General features: G+C 40.3%; 2 long non-coding RNA genes across 2 annotated transcripts; both read left to right on the top strand.

Moving 5' to 3' along the window:
* Positions 1-1,435: 1,435 nt before the first annotated feature.
* On the top strand, positions 1,436-2,789 carry LOC148926952 (uncharacterized). The gene is made up of 3 exons (XR_016130964.1): positions 1,436-1,689; positions 1,788-1,938; positions 2,618-2,789. It is a non-coding gene; the product is annotated as an uncharacterized LOC148926952 (long non-coding RNA).
* An 8,126-nt stretch (positions 2,790-10,915) lies between these two features.
* Positions 10,916-12,269, top strand: LOC148926951 (uncharacterized). The gene is made up of 3 exons (XR_016130965.1): positions 10,916-11,169; positions 11,268-11,418; positions 12,098-12,269. It is a non-coding gene; the product is annotated as an uncharacterized LOC148926951 (long non-coding RNA).
* The last annotated feature ends 5,241 nt before the right edge of the window (positions 12,270-17,510 follow it).

Here is a 17,510-nt window from a genome sequence, read left to right as displayed (position 1 = left end):
ATTAAGAAGAGGGGGTAGAAAGGGAATGAAAGAATTCATGATAAGACATAAATATTTCTTCATAAGATGAGAGATGTTCACGAGACAACAAAGATCATGAGAAATTTGAAAGAATGTTTATCACAGATCACTCGTTACTGGTCGTTTTTCCTATGACCCATCTATTACAAAATACTACGACAAAAGCACAGCGGAAGGAGTTGTAACCATGTGGCCATGTGTATGAAGACACATGCCACGAAAATCCTACAAAAGAGATAATACGACCACCAACTCCACTCAGCCACCATTTCATCACTTGCTCAACCTGCACATTTAGAAATACATGCAGGGCTGAGTACGGGGTACTCAGTGAACACATTGCCGAAAGATACACATATAAGAAAAAGTTATTATCATGCCATCACAGTAACGCACGGGGGTTTTCTTAAAGGCCCGAGCTTACTAAATTCATTTTCATAAAGTTCGCTTGATCAAGCTAAGTTCATTCCATTCATCCGCCATATCTGATGGTTCATTCCATCCATCCGCCATATCTGATGGCTCATTCCGTGTCGGGAAGGTGGCCACCTTCCACGATCACATTGACCGGCCAACCCTTACGATGACTCACGGTCCATTCCTTTGTGTACACTAACTCGAATAGGATCTTGGTCCTATTGGAGCCGAATTCGTTTCATTCATTCATTCCTTTGGCATCGCCAAGCAGATAGGCATCATAAAACAAATAATTTATGGCACGATAACATTTAAAAAAAAGTAAGTGCAATTTTATCAAACAAAAATCATTTCATATATTTGATAATTTTATCCACACTTAATGTGTTGGATATAAAGCCCACCTCAAAGCTTCCGAAAGAAATGCTACAACGCTTTGCCTTGGAAATCAAACCCCGCGAACACGCCCTTCTTGAAAGAGTATAATGATTTAAAAATTAGCTTTATGAACATACATAAGGTGCATGACATGACATGATCCTACATGGAGTATGTGTCCTACGTTCGGGGTTCGATCAAGATTACTTCTTTCCACTCAAGGAAAGTGGACCTCTATTTTATGAGACACCTTAAGATAATTAAATAATTATTTGGGAAGAGGGTTCATTAAATCCATACATTCTTATTTTCAAGAAATTTAATTAATTAATTTAGGAGGGCAAGACATTACTTTATCGTAAGATTAATTATTTAAAGGCTTCACATATTTTAAGAAATATTAATTCACAACTAAGAGATAAGGTTCATTTTATTTCTTATACTTCAAAGCCCAAAATTCCCATTTCCTCTAAATTCTCGGCCCAAAGAATTAATACTAGGAGACCATCTTGTTAAATAAATTCTTTGGCCCAAAGAGGAGGCCCAATAGGCAAAAGTGTTGCCCTAATTACTAAAAGAATTACTCCTCCCATTCTTTCCTCCATTTCAAACAAACATGCCTTCCCCTCTCTCCCACTCTCTCTCTCCCTCTCGGTTCTCCCCTCTGCCGGCGCCCTGGCGTCGCCGGCGAGCGGCGCCGGCGCCGGCGCCGACCTCTCCTCTCTCTCTCGGCCTCTATCTCTCTCCCTCTCGCGGCTCTCTCTCTCTCTCTCTCTCGGCTCTCGGCTCTCCCTCTCGCCGGCTCTCCCTCTCGGCTCTCCCCTCTGCCGGTGCTGCTTCTCGCCGGCGGTCTCGCCGCCGTCGACCGAAAAGGTAGGGTTCTCCCCCCCCCACTTCCCTTTCTTTCTCTTCTTCTTTATTTTTCTTAAATTGGGGGCCTAGGACTAACAATTGGGTCTTGAAATGTGAAGATTTGGATAGATCGTGAAAAATGGGGTCGGAAGAGGTTACTTTCGGCGCCAAACGCCGGAAAAACCACCGCCGCCGCCGCCGGACTGCCACCGCCGTCGCCCTGCCGCCGCCGCCGGACTGCCGCCGCCGGTCAGTTTCTTGTGCTCATAGGTGAGCTCTCCCAAAATTGTTATTATTGTGTGTTGAAGATTTCTTAGTGGATTAGGCTTTGTTTAATTGTTTACTTAGTCTAAGCTTATATGGATTAAGGCAAAAATTCTATTCTAGATAGTCATGCATAGTTGATATGAAATCATTAGGGAAAAGTATTCAAACACTACTATGATTTGTGGAACCCAAAAGTTCATGCTTGAAAAGTATAGAAATGGCTATGTAGTGAAGATTGTTGTTAGGAGAATTACCTTAAGAAAAGGAAGATGAGAAGGATGGTAGTGTAGAAATTTTGGCTCCTCTTCTTCAAACACTTGCTAGCATCATTAGTTGAAAAGAGATTTTGTTTAGAGAAATCTAGTGTTGAAGCAAAAGTGTAGGTGAAGGAGTGGTGTAGTATTTATAGAGGAAAAGAATGCATGGCTTTACATGGTTAATAGCTTGGTTTAGGAAGGCAATGCATTGTCCAAGAGTCATGGACTTTTTGCCAAAAGAGGCAAGTTGTCCTATCAATCAATTGTCATGCCAAAAATGGCAAGAATATTATGTCTCGTCACCTAAAAAGGCGTGAGCCGTCGTTTGGAAAACGTGAGCCGTCGTTTGGATTGCGTGATTGATGTGATTTGATTTCGTCGATTGTCTCGTCTTGATTTAACGTGCTTCTTATCCATTCGTGTAGGTATCGGGATTCAAGGTGTGGCTATTGCGCAAGGTCCGGAAGGCACGGAGAGTATTTTATTTTATTTTTAGATATTTACTTAAACGTTAAATTCGTGTACGGATTTTTATTTGAAACTCGGTCTTCACAAACGGACTTTTATTATAGCAACCATCTATATTGACTATTACTATTTTTTTGTTCACTACCTCAACATATACTTCACAACGGTTAATTATAACAAGAAGTAATAATAAGAAGAATTAGACGCGAAACTTATATTTATATATATATCGATGTTCTAAGCCTTAGGGTAAAAAGTCGGGGTGTTACATTCCTTCCCCCTTACAAAAATTTCGTCCCGAAATTTGTAAGGGTCTATTCAAACAGTTCCGGGTATTTTTCTTTCATCTCGTCTTCCAGCTCCCATGTAGCTTCTTCGTATCCATGATGCTTCCACAAGACCTTCACCGAAGTGATAGATTTCGTCCTTAGTTGTTGCACCTTCCGGTCTAAGATTGCTTCTGGCTTCTCCTCGTAACTCAAGTCTGGGTTTAACATCATCTCTTCATGGTGGATCACATGTTTCGGGTCATACACATACTTCCGCAGCTGTGAAACATGGAAGACGTTGTGCACGCTTCCGAAACTTGGTGGCAGCGCCAAACGATATGCAACGGGTCCGATTTCCTCCAAGATTTCGTAGGGACCAATAAAACGAGGCCTAAGCTTCCCTTTCACTCCAAAACGTATTATCCCTTTAGAAGGAGACACCTTCAAGAAGACCTTGTCTCCTACCTTGAACTGCAGGTCGGTCCGTCGAGCATCTGCATAGGACTTTTGTCTGTCTTGTGCTTCCTTGATTCTCCCTTTGATCTGCCGCACGATTTCAACCATTTCGTTGACTACTTCGGGACCCAGCATCTTCCTTTCGCCGACCTCATCCCAGTATAGTGGTGATCTGCACTTCCTCCCATATAGCGCCTCGTAAGGTGCCATATTAATGGTTGCCTGGTAGCTGTTGTTGTAGGCAAATTCTATCAGGGGCAGAATTGTCTCCCAACTTCCTCCCCTGTCAAGTATGACGGCTCGGAGCATATCTTCCAGCGTTTGGATCGTTCTTTCCGATTGCCCATCAGACTGTGGGTGGAACGCGGTACTGAAATTTAACTTCGTACCCAGTTCTTCTTGCAGACTCTGCCAGAAATTTGAAGTAAATTTTGCATCTCGATCTGACGTGATTGAGGCTGGGATACCATGTAAGCGCACGATTTCCCGCACATAAAGTTGAGATAGTTTTTCAGATCCATAAGTGATTGGAATTGGCAGGAAGTGGGCACTCTTGGTGAGGCGATCCACGATCACCCAGATGGCAGTGTTTCCTCGCTTGGTCCGTGGCAAGCTCGTCACAAAATCCATGGTTATGTGTTCCCATTTCCATTCGGGAATTTCTAAGGGTTGCAATTTCCCGTACGGTCGCTGATGAAGAGCCTTGACTTGTTGACAAGCCAAACATCTTTCCACGAATGATACTACACTTCTCTTCATGCCATCCCACCAAAATTTCCGCTTTAAGTCTTGATACATCTTGGTACTTCCAGGGTGTGCGGTGTAAGGTGTGTCATGAGCTTCGCTTAAGATCTCATCTCTCAGCTTCTCATCCTGGGGCACACACAGCCTCCCTCCGAAAGTGAGGGCGTTGTCCGCCTCCTCGTGATAGGTCTCATGTCCGCCAGTCCTCACCTTTGCTCGTATCCTTTCCAGACCTTCGTCCTGTCTCTGTGCAGCGATGATACGCTCCCTCAAATCTGGCTCCACCACTAGAGTAGCTATCCTTGCTTCTACCGTTTCTGGGGCACTTATCATTTCCATGTTGAGCTTGCCAAAATCTCGTAGTAGTTCCTCCTCGTGGGTGAACATGGCTGTCAAGTGTTGAGCCTTTCGGCTTAAAGCATCGGCCACCACATTGGCCTTGCCGGGATGGTAGTTGATGCCACAATCATAATCTTTCACCAGCTCCAACCACCTCCTCTGTCTCATGTTTAAGTCCTTCTGTTCGAAGAAGTACTTGAGGCTTTTATGGTCAGTGAAAATCTCACACCGAACTCCGTAGAGATGGTGCCTCCAAATCTTCAGTGCGTGCACTACCGCGGCTAACTCCAAATCATGGGTAGGATAATTAAGCTCGTGTGGTCTGAGCTGTCGTGATGCATAAGCTATTACCCTGCCATTTTGCATGAGGACGCAGCCCAATCCACTTTTTGATGCGTCAGTGTAAACCACATAGTCTGCCGTTGGATCTGGGACGGCCAGAACTGGTGCGGTGGTCAGTTTCTTCTTTAGTAACTCAAAACTTTCTGTACATTCTGGGGTCCACGAAACTTTGGTGCCCTTCTTGAGTTGTTGCGTCATCGGTCTTGCAATCTTTGAGAAGCCCTCGATGAATCTCCTATAATAACCTGCCAATCCCAGGAAGCTTCGTATCTCGTTGGGTGTTCCAGGAGGTTTCCAATTCTGCACGGCCTCCACCTTTGCTGGATCTACTTGAATTCCTTCGGCAGTCACCACATGACCGAGGAAATTCACCTCGTTGAGCCAAAATTCACACTTACTGAATTTGGCATATAGCTTCTCGGCCCTAAGCGTTTCCAGAGTGATCCGCAAGTGTTCCTCATGTTCCTTCTTGTCCTTTGAGTAAATGAGCACGTCGTCTATAAACACCAACACGAACTTGTCAAGATAGGGGTGGAAGACTCGATTCATGAGATCCATGAAAACCGCAGGTGCATTTGTCAAGCCGAAGGGCATCACCACAAACTCGTAGTGGCCATACCGCGTTCGAAAAGCCGTTTTTGGAATGTCATCTTGTCGAATCTTCAGTTGGTGATAGCCTGACTTTAAATCCATCTTTGAGAAGACACTAGCTCCTCGGAGCTGATCGAACAAATCATCAATTCTTGGCAACGGATATTTGTTCTTCAAAGTTAGCTTGTTCAATTCCCGGTAGTCAATGCACATTCTTAGCGTCCCATCTTTCTTCTTTACAAAAAGTACTGGTGCTCCCCATGGTGAGACACTTGGTCTGATGAAACCCAGGTCCATCAGTTCTTGAAGTTGCATCTTCAATTCCTCCAATTCCTTCGGAGCCATTCGATATGGAGCTTTCGACACTGGCGCAGACCCGGGTTCGAGATCGATGGTGAATTCCAATTGCCTATCCGGGGGTAAGCCAGGTAGATTGTCGGGAAACACATCTGGGAACTCTCGCACTATTTCCACATCTTCAATCTTCCTCCCTTCCTTTCCCTCTTCGTTCAGGTAGACAAGATAGGCCGGGTGGCCTTTTCGTACAAGCGTTGCAGCTTGTAGCGCGGAGATTATGGATTTCCGCTTACCCAAGGTAACCCCATGAAAGTTAGTGACGTCCTTTCCGGGAGGGTGAAAAGAGATTTGTCGTTGGTTGCACAGGATAGTGGCATAGTTTTCAGCTAGCCAATCCATCCCAAGGATTATGTCGACGTCGGACATAGGCATAACACTCAAGTTGTTGACTAATAACTGATGTCCTCCAAAAGAAACCTCTAGGTTTGAGCAGAAGCACTTAATTTCAATTATTCCTCCGATAGGCGAAGATACCCTAACTCTATGTTCGACTTGTTTCGTGGGGATGTCTAAGGTATCTACGCAAGGTGCTGATATGAAGGAGTGCGACGCACCAGTATCAAATAAGAGAATGATAGGTACACCGAGGAGCATAGCCATACCTGCCAGATTTCCTTGGTCCCCGTCTGGCTTCTTCTGCCTGAGAGCATAGGCACGGGCCTGTGATGGGAGACTCGGCCTCCGAGGATGTTGCTGCTTTGGTGGAGGAGGTAAATGTGGTGGTTGCCAAGATTGCATCTGGACTGCTTGCAACTGTGTGCGATGTACTGGTTGGTTCGACCTTGTCCCTCCTCCAGAAATCTTGCTTGGACAGTTTCTAGCAAAGTGGCCATTCCTTCCACACACGAAGCAACTGTCTGTCACTGCTCTGCAGATTCCCGGGTGCACCTTGTGGCACTTGGGGCACGGTCTCAGATTTGATTGATAGCCCCCAGTTGGATTTGAGGCATTTTGTCTTCCAACATCATGGTGGTGAGATTGTGGTTGCCACGGTCGTTTCGGCTGTTGGGGACCTCGAGTAATTTCCCATTTGCGTTTTTCTTTGGACCCTTGGGGGTAGTTCTGAGGAGGAACCGGAGCTACAGTCTGAGTGCTCCGTTCAGTGGGCATTGCTGCCTCTATATCCAAGGCTCGGCTCAGGGACTCCACGTAGGTCAATCCCCCGTGGCTAGCTAGCGCCATCCTAATCTCGTGCCTCAGACCGGCACAAAATTTCTCTGCCATCCTTTCATCGGTGTCGACTTGTTCTGGAGCATATCGGGACATCTCACAGAAAACCCTATCATACTCTGTTACTGACATCCTTCCCTGCTTAAGGTGATAGAATTCCACTTCCTTCTTCTTTCGGTAACTCTTAGGGATGTACTTATCATACATTTCTGCCTTGAACTGCTCCCAAGTTAAGCTTGCAATCTGGCCTGGGGTCATGGTCTTCTTACGTGCCTCCCACCAGAAATCGGCCGATCCGGCCAATTGGAAGGTCACACACGTCATACGCTCTCCATCTGTGCATTGCAAGAAGTTGAATATCCGCTCCATCGCACGGACCCAAGTCTCAGCCTCGGCCGGGTCGCCCAGTCCGTTAAAGGTTGGTGGATTCTGTCGGAGAAAGACTTCTTCAATCCTGCGTTCAATCCTCGGAATTTGCATAAGTGGTGGCGGGGGAGGTGAAGGTGGAGGCGGAGATGGAGATGGAGGTGGTGGCGTAACTTCGCGCCAATCTTCATGATTTCCTTCGACAATTTGGGGCACTCTTCCACCGCGTCCCCTTCCCCGTCCTCTAGGGCGTCCTACCCTCCTAGGTGGCATTCTATAAGAAAAGAAGATTACTATTGAGATAATAAAAATTTGCAAACACGCATGGGTCTTTTGTACATAACTTTAATTGAAGGCTACCAACAAGAGGCATAATAACATCACCTATAACAAAATGCGATCGTAAGCATAGAACATCTGCATATATATATATATCAAGCCAAAATTGCCTCTAGAGAGGACTTTTTGTACATAACAGATCCTCCTACATAACAAACGAAAGTCCCAACTCTACGCGATCAACAAAAGAAAAGCGTGAAACCGTAGGAAAGAACAGTTTTCACGTCACAAGGGGACTAGAGATAAAACAACTAGCATCAGGACGGCCTCATAAAGGGTCCGTTGCTGATGATACATAACTAACACTACCCTACCAGTCGCCATCCGAGTCTAGAGAGCTCAGCCCAGAGCTTCCCTCAAAGTCATCGTCGCTGCTGATCGCAATCGGGTCATCCTCAGCTCCTCCTGGTAACATCCCTGGCATGGGAGGAGGTATCGCAGCGTCTGGGACCGCCCAAACTTCGCGGCGTATCTCAGCCCTGATCTCCTCGTAGCGGTTCTGATAGTACTGGTACCAGTCTGTGTCTAACTCCTCGGGGTGGGGTAGCTCGCCAGGCACCCCCAAGGACTGTCTGCGCTCAGAAGGACTCCTCATCTGCGGAGCTGCCTCATCATCTGCCGGATACTCTATCGGGTACTCATCTTCTTCTGGGGCAGCGATCATAGGTGCCTTGCCCCGCCACGTGGGGTCATGCTCCTGGCCAGGAAACTGGCGCACTCCCTGGGGTCGGTCGTAGCCCAGGGGCAAAACCATCTCCTGTCTGCGCGAAGGTCCTGCCTCGTGATCATACTGGCCCTGGGGCTCAGTAATAGGGAGGGTCGGAGTTTCCCACTGAGGTGGGGGCGGTGCTAAGATGTCTGGGGAGGCTGGCGGAACGTTCTGGTATCGCAAATACTGATCAATAATGGCACATAGGAAGCCTGGGAAGTCTCCCTCATCCTCTAGGGTGTCGGGCCGACGATGGATGAAATCATCTGCTAAGCTGGCTGTCCATATCTCCCAATCGTCAGGTAGTAGGGGAATCAGATGGCGTATGCCGTCAATCCCAGTGACGCCATGCTCGTGGGCTGTCTCCCACAACTCATAAAACCTGCATAAGACCCTCAATATGTGCGCTCCAGGACGAGGACTGTAGGATCGATAGGCGAGTATCGCATTGTCAGCGACAGCCTGGGGTGTGACTTGCTTGCGAGCCGTCCGGCGTTGGTTCATCTACACATGATGTTTTACCGAAACAATAAGTAAGGGAGAAAGTTGCTTAAGGATACACAACACTACTTCCTTTGGCGAAAAGCAAAGGGTGTACTTGGCCAAAGTCGCACGCATCGGGATAGGCGTTCATTATTAAGGGAGTTTGTGTGTCGGGTTTGTAAGCGTAAGATCAATTTGTCATAAGGTAAGCATCGGGAAATGCTTTGTTAGAACGGAGGTACTTCGAATTCGTTCGCCAGGGCATAGGAAATTTTACGTATCTCTTTGTACTTCCAACATGAATCCCATAACATTGGCGCAAAGATTACATCGCTCGGGAAAGCGAGAATCACACATATACTTATTTCTTCTAAGTTCTCATTTCAGGGGTGCTCATTTTATCGGCTTGAATTAAAATTCTTAAAAGGCATCTTACCAGAAGAATAAATTACCTTCATTCAGGTTGAGGGCGATGAAATTGGTGCTGAGTTGTGGTCGATCTCGCTAACTTATTCTAGCGAATCAAATCTAGACTTCTCTTTTCGAGGAATGACTCACGGTTACAGAGCAGAAAACCTAGGCTCTGATACCACTCTGTCACGACCGCGCTTTGCTAAGGATAGCATTACTCGGTAAATCGTGACCAGGGGAGGGAATTAAGAAGAGGGGGTAGAAAGGGAATGAAAGAATTCATGATAAGACATAAATATTTCTTCATAAGATGAGAGATGTTCACGAGACAACAAAGATCATGAGAAATTTGAAAGAATGTTTATCACAGATCACTCGTTACTGGTCGTTTTTCCTATGACCCATCTATTACAAAATACTACGACAAAAGCACAGCGGAAGGAGTTGTAACCATGTGGCCATGTGTATGAAGACACATGCCACGAAAATCCTACAAAAGAGATAATACGACCACCAACTCCACTCAGCCACCATTTCATCACTTGCTCAACCTGCACATTTAGAAATACATGCAGGGCTGAGTACGGGGTACTCAGTGAACACATTGCCGAAAGATACACATATAAGAAAAAGTTATTATCATGCCATCACAGTAACGCACGGGGGTTTTCTTAAAGGCCCGAGCTTACTAAATTCATTTTCATAAAGTTCGCTTGATCAAGCTAAGTTCATTCCATTCATCCGCCATATCTGATGGTTCATTCCATCCATCCGCCATATCTGATGGCTCATTCCGTGTCGGGAAGGTGGCCACCTTCCACGATCACATTGACCGGCCAACCCTTACGATGACTCACGGTCCATTCCTTTGTGTACACTAACTCGAATAGGATCTTGGTCCTATTGGAGCCGAATTCGTTTCATTCATTCATTCCTTTGGCATCGCCAAGCAGATAGGCATCATAAAACAAATAATTTATGGCACGATAACATTTAAAAAAAAGTAAGTGCAATTTTATCAAACAAAAATCATTTCATATATTTGATAATTTTATCCACACTTAATGTGTTGGATATAAAGCCCACCTCAAAGCTTCCGAAAGAAATGCTACAACGCTTTGCCTTGGAAATCAAACCCCGCGAACACGCCCTTCTTGAAAGAGTATAATGATTTAAAAATTAGCTTTATGAACATACATAAGGTGCATGACATGACATGATCCTACATGGAGTATGTGTCCTACGTTCGGGGTTCGATCAAGATTACTTCTTTCCACTCAAGGAAAGTGGACCTCTATTTTATGAGACACCTTAAGATAATTAAATAATTATTTGGGAAGAGGGTTCATTAAATCCATACATTCTTATTTTCAAGAAATTTAATTAATTAATTTAGGAGGGCAAGACATTACTTTATCGTAAGATTAATTATTTAAAGGCTTCACATATTTTAAGAAATATTAATTCACAACTAAGAGATAAGGTTCATTTTATTTCTTATACTTCAAAGCCCAAAATTCCCATTTCCTCTAAATTCTCGGCCCAAAGAATTAATACTAGGAGACCATCTTGTTAAATAAATTCTTTGGCCCAAAGAGGAGGCCCAATAGGCAAAAGTGTTGCCCTAATTACTAAAAGAATTACTCCTCCCATTCTTTCCTCCATTTCAAACAAACATGCCTTCCCCTCTCTCCCACTCTCTCTCTCCCTCTCGGTTCTCCCCTCTGCCGGCGCCCTGGCGTCGCCGGCGAGCGGCGCCGGCGCCGGCGCCGACCTCTCCTCTCTCTCTCGGCCTCTATCTCTCTCCCTCTCGCGGCTCTCTCTCTCTCTCTCTCTCGGCTCTCGGCTCTCCCTCTCGCCGGCTCTCCCTCTCGGCTCTCCCCTCTGCCGGTGCTGCTTCTCGCCGGCGGTCTCGCCGCCGTCGACCGAAAAGGTAGGGTTCTCCCCCCCCCACTTCCCTTTCTTTCTCTTCTTCTTTATTTTTCTTAAATTGGGGGCCTAGGACTAACAATTGGGTCTTGAAATGTGAAGATTTGGATAGATCGTGAAAAATGGGGTCGGAAGAGGTTACTTTCGGCGCCAAACGCCGGAAAAACCACCGCCGCCGCCGCCGGACTGCCACCGCCGTCGCCCTGCCGCCGCCGCCGGACTGCCGCCGCCGGTCAGTTTCTTGTGCTCATAGGTGAGCTCTCCCAAAATTGTTATTATTGTGTGTTGAAGATTTCTTAGTGGATTAGGCTTTGTTTAATTGTTTACTTAGTCTAAGCTTATATGGATTAAGGCAAAAATTCTATTCTAGATAGTCATGCATAGTTGATATGAAATCATTAGGGAAAAGTATTCAAACACTACTATGATTTGTGGAACCCAAAAGTTCATGCTTGAAAAGTATAGAAATGGCTATGTAGTGAAGATTGTTGTTAGGAGAATTACCTTAAGAAAAGGAAGATGAGAAGGATGGTAGTGTAGAAATTTTGGCTCCTCTTCTTCAAACACTTGCTAGCATCATTAGTTGAAAAGAGATTTTGTTTAGAGAAATCTAGTGTTGAAGCAAAAGTGTAGGTGAAGGAGTGGTGTAGTATTTATAGAGGAAAAGAATGCATGGCTTTACATGGTTAATAGCTTGGTTTAGGAAGGCAATGCATTGTCCAAGAGTCATGGACTTTTTGCCAAAAGAGGCAAGTTGTCCTATCAATCAATTGTCATGCCAAAAATGGCAAGAATATTATGTCTCGTCACCTAAAAAGGCGTGAGCCGTCGTTTGGAAAACGTGAGCCGTCGTTTGGATTGCGTGATTGATGTGATTTGATTTCGTCGATTGTCTCGTCTTGATTTAACGTGCTTCTTATCCATTCGTGTAGGTATCGGGATTCAAGGTGTGGCTATTGCGCAAGGTCCGGAAGGCACGGAGAGTATTTTATTTTATTTTTAGATATTTACTTAAACGTTAAATTCGTGTACGGATTTTTATTTGAAACTCGGTCTTCACAAACGGACTTTTATTATAGCAACCATCTATATTGACTATTACTATTTTTTTGTTCACTACCTCAACATATACTTCACAACGGTTAATTATAACAAGAAGTAATAATAAGAAGAATTAGACGCGAAACTTATATTTATATATATATCGATGTTCTAAGCCTTAGGGTAAAAAGTCGGGGTGTTACACATCTATTATGGGATATGGTAAAAATTTGTGTTGCAAAATCTGTGTTGCCTATAATCTGATATTGAGATCATTTTTTTTGTTTTAATTATTGTTTTACCTAAATATTCAAATAAATCTCAAATCAATAACTAATAAACATTAAATCTGAAAATCGCGGTGAATAGGAACAAAAGTTTAGTATACTATATTTCAACATTTTGTTTTTTGCAGCTATTGGCTACGTTGTTTAGGATCTGCATAATCTTAAAATTAGGGATGTCAATCGGGCTAACCCGTTCGGGTTCGGGCCAACCCACTCGGGTTGCCGGGCTATTTGGGCGCGGGCTATTTGGATTATGGATTTTTCGGGTTATAAATTTTCAACCCTAACCCTAAACCGCCGGGTTTTGGGCTAACCCATCGGGCTATTCGGGCCTAAAAGCTTTTGAAATTAATTTCTTGTATCTAAATTTTAATCTATAAAATGATTTTAAATTTTAGATACTTTTTTTCTTTTTAGTTAGAATCATATAAAATCTTCATATTGTCATAGTATTCTACAATAATATTTGGAAAGAAGCATTTAATCTCGATCAACTACAACATAAATTAAAGCTTGTGTTCGTGTCATTATTTTGGGCTTTTGGCATTGTTCGCAACTTATTATTTATGAAAATTAAAAATAATATCTTATATGAATCATTATTAAAATAATAAATATATTAAGATTTTGATGAGTTATTTCTTAATTTTGTCTTGATTGCCTTTGGTGGTGGTAAGACACTAATAGCAGATGATGGGATGGTGGAATAATGAGTCGAAGAGGAACTTGAAAGCTGATATTGTAAGATGAATGGAAAAGTATAGAATGAAGATTGAATAAGACTAAAGATTACGTAGAAAGATTGATGATTCAAAAATATAAAAAAATCCTAAAACTTAATAATTTTAATTAAAAGTTGCAACCCATCGGGCCGACCCGCAACCCGTTCGTGTCAACCCGTTTAACCCGCCAACCCATTCGGGCCAATCCGTTTAGCCCGTTTTGTATTCGGGTAATAAAATTACAACCCTAACCCGCTCATTTTACGGGTTGTTTGGGCTGGCCCACGAATTTCGTGTTGAATTGACATCTCAAATGTGGTTATATATAGTAGTATACGTGATCTCAAATTCTCAATCAATTACAATAATCAAATCTATGCTAGAATTAGTATAGATCAAATTAAAAGCTGTGCCACAATTAGATGAAAATCATCTAATCCATATATATGTAGTCATTCAAATATTTTAGTATATTATTAATATAAACATATATTTTGTCGAGGATTGCTATTTAATTGGGCAAAAATGAGAAATGATAAAAGATATTTTACTAGTATTTTCAAGATTTTTAGTATCGGTTGGTGTGTGCTTAGTTGTCAATATACAAACACCTAAATAGAGAGGAGTATTATATTGTTAACTCATAATTTAATTGCTAATTACAACTAAATAATAGTCATTAGATATTCAAATTAAGGGCTTAGATCATTAATCCTTAAATGTCAATACGATCAACGAAAAACATCAATAAGGACATAGGATTAATTCTGAAAAATATCAATAGGGATATTAATGTTAGTTAACTACATGTTTAGTTATAACTAACTTTTAAAAGAAATCCAAAAACTTTAAATTCATATAACATATATCAAATTAAAGATAATTTCATAAGGATTCCAACGATATCATACATGCATATGTTCCGATGTCAAAATTTGAAAAAAAAATTCAAAATTTTTTAATTTTTTCGTACAAACAGAAATGTCAACATACTATATAAAATATGTCAATATAATACATATAGAATGTCAATATAAGTAACGGGTTAACATTCTTAAAGCATTGTATTGACATTTTAAAAGCATTGTGTTGATATTTTTGGAACACTATATTGACATTTTCATCCAAAACCCTAATTTGAAGTTTTTTTTATCTTTTTCAATTTAATTAATAAAAACGAAAATTACACGTGGCAAATTGTAGACCACACGTTTTCTAAAATCCTATAGCCTTAAATTAGTTGTAGTTAGCAATTAAATGATGAGTTAGCAATTGATCACTTTCCCCTAAATAGATTATTTAAATTTTCGGCCTCTACGCCTCAGCCGTTGTATTGGCTACGTCGATTCTCTTTTTTTTTTAAATTCATTTTTTAACCTATATATATTTTCCGTTCTCTACCAATTATTCACATTTAATCACATTTTATTGTATCTCACTCTACATTTTACTTCTCTCTAGTCACAAATTTTTTAATGTTTTTACCAATATTTTTAGTTTATTTTTTTTCTGGATTTTTTATAAATGTAGGATATTTTCTTTATAATGAATTTTATTGATTATTGAGTTGTCTTTAATATATTTATCTTGCTATTCTATATCATTTTATTTCAGATTAACAATTAAAAGTAAAATATAAAAATAGTGCTGATGTGGAAATGAGATGGGCTATGTGATAGGCTCTCATTGCAAGGAGATAGGCTCTGAGATGGGTCTGACGTGACAGGAAAAAATGGAGATAGGCTATGAGATGAGCTCCGGAGATAGGTCACCATTGCTAGTGCTCTAACGAAACGAGCTTTTGTTGTGAGATTTGGAAATTAATGTATATTTCTTGAACTTCACAAATTGGAAATTTGTGAGATACAATCAATGAAAAAACGATACAAATACATATAGAAGCAAAACTCAAATAAATCAAGGGCTTAATTTATTTATTCCAATATACATAGCAAGGAAAAGCTTATTGACCTTAATCACCATCTCACTACTTTCTTAAAACCGTTGGGTGGATAATGATTAGAGAGGTAAAAACCATCCTCTCTGACGCTATAATAGCACCTTTTTGCTATACAGTGATTAAAATAATTTATTTCATCAAAAATATTAAAAGAGTGGTCTTTTCCATTCCATAAAAACTGACATCTGTATTGGATATCCAATGGAACCGGACAGAAAGTGAATGTGAACTCTTTGCCAAAATCAAGGCTTTTGAGTCCAAAATCGTCCTCTTTTGAACTACAGTGGAATCTCAGAGGAGGTGATGGGAGATCATTGTGAATATAAACGTGTAATCTTTTTGTAAGAAAACAAGCTTTTGTAGTGTATGAAAAAGCCACAAGAAATATTACCAAATATTTGAACATGTTGAACTATTTTTTGCAGCTCTTGGTTGGTTATTTAGGATCTGCATATTCTTATATATATTTAGTAGTGTACGTTAGAAAAAAAATTTCTCAATTAATGACATAATCATATTTACTTCTAGAATTAGAATAAATCATAAAGCATTAATTGAAATAATTATAGAAAGTCATGGTTATTTAGGATCGGCATATTCTTAAGTATATATAGAGTCATAGACTATAGTAGTGACGTTAGAAGAAAAAAATCTCAATAAATGACATAATCATATTTACTTCTAGAATTATAATAAACCATAAAGCTTTTAATTTTGGGGTTGTACTATTTATACCAAAACTGTTCCTTCGTCATTTAAGTTGATTTCTTTAAATATAACTGTTACTATTATTGATAATTAGCGTACCGTTGATTCAGCAATCTCTATTTTTAATTATTCATTTAAAGATTTTGTATGTGTATAATTTTATAAGTATTATGTATATATATGATTGCCAATAAATTTGGCATACTTTCCACTATTTATTTTGATGCTTCTTTTTTGAAAAAAATTAAATATATGTCCATAATTTATGTATCTAGTTGGAATTGGAATCCACATGTTAAAAATATAATATTAATAGGTCATACCGAATTGGATGTTCACATTGGTACACTATATATGATCACTGAATATTTTTTCGTAATTATGTGGTGAAAAAATAAACTTTTGTTGTGCATGAAAAAACCAATATTAAAAAATATTTCAACATGTTAATTATTTTCAGCTATTTGGCTGGTAGTAATTTTGGATCTGTATATTCTTGCATATATATAGGTCGAGAAAATGAAAGAAATATAACTATTCTTCAAATATCAACGCAATATTTTCGCCAATTTATAATGAAGAATATGATAAATTCATATTATCAGTTTTGATTTAGTATAAATTACATAGTTTTCCAATAGAATGATTACTTTTTTTTTCCTTAATTCGGAAAAACTTAATCTTTTCCTAAATAATCATAAAAGGGTAAATATATTATACTCCCTCCGTCCCTCAAATATTGTTCCACTTTGACCCGGCACAGGTTTTAAAAAATGTAATGAAAAGTGAGTTGAAAAAGTCAGTGGAGAGAGAGACCTACTTTTATATATTAGTTTTATAACAAAATGTGAGTAGAAATGAGTTAGCAGAATGTTGGGTCCATTATAAAAAATGGTAAAAAATGAAATAGAAAAATGTGGGGTCCACTATAAAAACTTTGAGGGACGGGCGGAAATGGAAAAATGGGACAAACTTTCAGGAACGGAGGGGGGTATACTCTAATAAATTAAATAGTAAGGAGTATAAATTTATTTTAAGTGTAAAAATTATAAAATCCCCAATCATGTATCCACCATATTTATATAAAGTTATCATTACTCTTAAAATTGGAGTATTTACTATTTATATCTTCTTTGAACTTGAATTCATTAACTGGAAATTTGTGTTACACAATTAAAATAACAAAAAGATATACATAAAGTAGAAAAAAATTATATATATATTGGATGGTTGTGATCATAATATCCGAGCGACATTATTACACTAAAAGCGTTACATTATTAACAGAGCTACATTATTAGATTGCACAATCTACATTATTAGACTAAAGCGCGTTACATTATTTGTCGAGCTACATTATTAGACTACACAATCTACATTGTTAGATGACACGTGACATTAATCTAACGGTTACATCACAGGATCCAATGGCTGAGATTTACTTTGATTTTTATAGAATTTCACTTATGGACCAGATCACATCTATATATATATATATATATATATATATATCAAAGTCTCAGTTAATTTATTTCAATAAACACGAATCATAGCTATAGAAACATATTGAACCTAATTAGTCCAATTTGCTATTTTCTCAAAGCCTTTTGGAGGATATCTATTAGAG

Source organism: Salvia hispanica, chromosome 5 (genome assembly GCF_029641045.1).
Source record: "Salvia hispanica isolate PSC_SH4W2 chromosome 5, Shi_PSC_v1, whole genome shotgun sequence".
Classification (NCBI taxonomy): domain Eukaryota; kingdom Viridiplantae; phylum Streptophyta; class Magnoliopsida; order Lamiales; family Lamiaceae; genus Salvia; species Salvia hispanica.
This window is presented reverse-complemented; position numbering and strand designations above follow the sequence as displayed.